The following is a 4,488-nucleotide window of genomic DNA, read 5'->3' on the forward strand; positions in this document are numbered from 1 at the left end:
CGATTCGAAAGAAATTGGGATGCATCATGGGATATCATGACGTCACATGCTGGTTGTTATTGGCGCAGTCCTGCACAGATTTATGTTCCTGCTTAAATCGAATCTCATACGGTCTCTTTTATACGCCAACGACTAAATAGATTTAATTATATACATGTATATATACTTCGTTCGATTTGAATTCCATTTGATAGAAGCTAGGTCACTTGTTATATAAGATAATTATGAAATAGTCAAAATATTATGAAGAACAAAAGAAGGCACACTTTCCATTCCAAACTTAATGAGTTTTTTGAAACATGTCTGAAGCTATACTCAATTACCAACATTCATGTTAAATTAAACTTTACATTCAAAATGAGTTTAACAAATTTAATGAAATAGAATTTAATTCGTTATCCCTGTTACACCATTAGCCATATATGTAATGTATTCGAACTTTCTCAACTCTATCCATCAAGTGTGTCGTCTTTGAATGGCATGTTTTAAATTGTCTTAATTCTGACGTCACATTCGTTACATTACATTAATCAAAACGAAAAACAATTAGATATATCAAAAGCATCCTACACATCAGAAAATAACTGTGTGTCCAATTAGCATGCGCCTGTGATGAAGAGACACCCCGTTCTCATATGACTTTGGCTCTTGCGAGGACGTTAAACCACAAACAAACAAACAAACAAACAAACGAAGAGACTGCTATTCAGTAAGGAAATCAAACTTGCTGGTACAAAGGCTATGACTAATGATACCTATATTACATAGATACATAGATTTTATTATGAGAAAGTTAGGATTTTACTTTACTTTGACAGTCAGCTCTGAAATACAAAAAAAAAAAACAGATTTCAAAAGTTGCGACGTTTAGATCTCGATTTTTTCTTTAAAATCATATTTCTGCGCTTGGTTTAGCCTGTGTTCATCTAATTTATACTCAAATTGTGAGAGATTGTTCCTTAATCAACAGTCTCTCTGTGTAAACGGAACTTTTCTGATATTTAATCGTCCTTTCTATATGTCAGGGGAACAAAATGGTTTCCCGATGTCCGTCTGTCGGTCTATTCGTCCATCCAATGTACAAGGGAACAATATGGTTTCCCGATGTCCGTATGTCGGTCTTTTCGTCCATTCAATGTAGTCGGGAACAATATGGTTGCCCGATGTCTGTAAGCCGGGAACAATATGGTTGCCCGATGTGCGTATGTCGGTCTTAACGTTCATTCAATGTAGTCGGGAACAATATGGGTCGCCCGATGTCCGTATGTCGGTCTTTTCGTCTATTCAATTTAGTCGGGAACAATATGATTGCCCGATGTCCTTATGTCGGTCTATTCGTTCATCCAATGAAATAGAAAACAATATGGCTTCCCGATGTCCGTATGTCGGTCTTTTTGTCCATTCAATGTAGTCGGGAACATTTCGGTTTCCCGATGTCTGTAAGTCGGGAACAATATGGTTGCCCGATGTGCGTATGTCGGTCTTAACGTTCATTCAATGTAGTCGGGAACAATATGGGTCGCCCGATGTCCGTATGTCGGTCTTTTTGTCTATTCAATGTAGTCGGGAACAATACGATTGCCCGATGTCCGTATGTCGGTCTATTCGTACATCGAATGTAGTCGGGAGCAATATGGTTGCCCGATGTCCGTCTATTTGTCCATCCAATGTACTAGGGAATAATATGGTTACCCGAATTCCATATGTCGGTCTTTTCGTCCATTTAATTTAGTCGGGAACAATATGGTTGCCCGATGTCCGTATGTCGGTCTATTCGTCAATTCAATATAGTCAGGAACAATATGGTTACCTGATGTCCGTATGTCGGTCTATTCGTCCATTGGACTAGGGGGAAATATTGTTACCCGAATTCCATATGTCGGTCTATTCGTCCATCCGATTAGTGTCCGGACAATGACATCCAATTCGTGTCCGGACAATGACATCCAATTCTTGTCCGGACAATGACATCAGATTGGCTATATATGCTTTATGCAACTCCGTGTATATTACTCCCCGTATTACCATTAACTGTGTTTTACATTCCATTGCCGTGGCTCACAAAAAAACACGGGTCTGAACCCCAAAGATGAAGGTCACGGAGAAAGGTGAAAGGTAAAATCTGTTACGCTTTTTAGGGAAATACGTGTAATTTCTAAATGGGTTAACGTTTTAAAATAATCTTTTGGAATGCTGTATCATATGACTTAACAGGGTTCATTATACATAGACTTAACAGGGTTCATTATACATAGACTTAACAGGGTTCATTATACATAGACTTAACAGGGTTCATTATACATAGACTTAACAGGGTTCATTATACATAGACTTAACAGGGTTCATTATACATAGACTTAACAGGGTTCATTATACATAGACTTAACAGGGTTCATTATACATAGACTTAACAGGGTTCATTATACATAGACTTAACAGGGTTTAGGTATAAAGTGATCTGTGTATCAAAGTCGAGTTGTTGAAATACTTCTTCTGACGAATTATATGATAATATATTCTCCTTCTCACTGACGGTATGGCAGGCAAATCTCCACCCAAAGAGGCTTATTTCGTGCCGAGAGTTAGACATTTGAGAATATCACCCTGAAGTTGACATTCCTCCAGGATACCCCGCTGTAGGGTTGATTCTCTTTCTCCCATCTTCAATCATATGTTGTTGTAATGTGGTTTTCCTGGTTTGCACACGATTTCTCTACCGTCTAAGCTTATGCTGTCATATTCGGCATAGTATTTTTCCTGCGTGCAAAATTCGGTCATATACAAAGGGGTGACAAAAAAAATCCTATTCTAATGGATGACAGATAAAACTTGAACAGGAAAATCATGAGACAACGTTTGAATGGTGGGAGAAATCCATCTCCATGTTCAGTTTAATTTCTCAGCGATATTCTCACGGGTATGTATGAAATGGAGCAGCGCAGAGTTAAGTAATAAAGATATGGTTTTAATCATTACATATCAGGCATTGGTCTTTGTTTTTTTTTGTTATAAGATGCCCGAATTTAAACTACACGACGGCTCAACACCATCTTTCATGATACTCTTAGTTTAAACAGTATTTATTCAATATTTAAACATGTTAATTACATACATATAATTACACAGGGCTCGGAAAACAATCTTAGAGCTTATATTAATTCCTCTCCCAAGTATATATTACAGGCAAATAATTCTTCGAGACTGTTGACACCTTACTTACAATATTAATTTGAATAAGATAGAGTTTAACTTATAACATATTTACAAATGGTGAAAATTGAAATTGAGACATTTTACATTCAAAACGTGACACATTAGATTAAAATCCAATGTTTTACGTTTTGGTATTGAAGTGCACACACTTGCACTCACTCACCCATGGACGGACGGACGGACGAACGGACGGTGGTACGCTCGTACACGTAGGCATGCACATGCTCAAATCAAACACTCATACACACACGTGTACTTATAATAGGTATACAGCACGATATACTCTTCGTGGATGAGTATTTATAAGGATGGTGTACTCTCAAAGGGTGAAAGGTCATCATTCTCATACTTGTTCCAACCATTACCGTTTTGATCTGGATGTTACAAGTATATTAATGAAAATTAACAGCAGACGTACCATTGTAGTATGACTACACTGTGTATAATAGAAATGGCATTTTTCACATGATTTCCGTGTCAGAATTAAGCGAATTAAAGTATTTTCCTTATGAACACATGTGATTGTTGACCAATTGTGATAAAATTTGGCAAATCGGAGACAATCCCAAATTTGTAACAGACATATCGTTGTATCATGACTAAACTGTGTGTTGGATATGGCATTGTTTTTTGTTTAGATTTTTTCCTCGTGATTTCCGTGTTAGAATCCAGTGAAAGCACCCACATAATATATAGTTCTGAATGAACTCACGTAATTTTTTTTTAACTTTTGTGATAAAAGTTTGCAAATCGGAGACAATTCCCAAATTGATAGCACATGTATCGTTGTTTCATGACTAGACTGTGCAGATTTTATTTTTTGTTTAATTTTTATTCTAGTTATATTTCCGCGTTATATTTCCCGCTAATGCATCCACATAATATAGTTCCGTAGGTGAAACACCCCTGCAGGTGGGAGATCGGGAAAAGAATACACCTGCTGTTACCCACTGCTTGTATCGTAGGAGGCGACTTATGTGGGAATCCTTTACAGAATTGGGGATTTGCTTTGGTGTCCTCTATTTGGGGACACGAAAGCGACCATAATTAATCTAAATGCACCCATTGCAATATTTTGGATCTTTGTCTTTCTTTCTAATTCTTACTACCTTTAATTTCCTAGCGCCTTGTATGGCAGCACCTCACTTTTGGTCTTAATGTTGAGCGTTCGCCCAGGTGAGGAAGGCAATGGGTTACCCAGGCCGAGACATACCAAGTCCTTAAAATGGTAGTTGTTATTCCCTGATTAACGTTCAGCATTTAGGGGGAATGGCA

The sequence above is a fragment of the Mizuhopecten yessoensis genome, unplaced genomic scaffold (genome assembly GCF_002113885.1).
Source record: "Mizuhopecten yessoensis strain PY_sf001 unplaced genomic scaffold, ASM211388v2 scaffold6169, whole genome shotgun sequence".
Taxonomy (NCBI): Eukaryota; Metazoa; Mollusca; class Bivalvia; order Pectinida; family Pectinidae; genus Mizuhopecten; species Mizuhopecten yessoensis.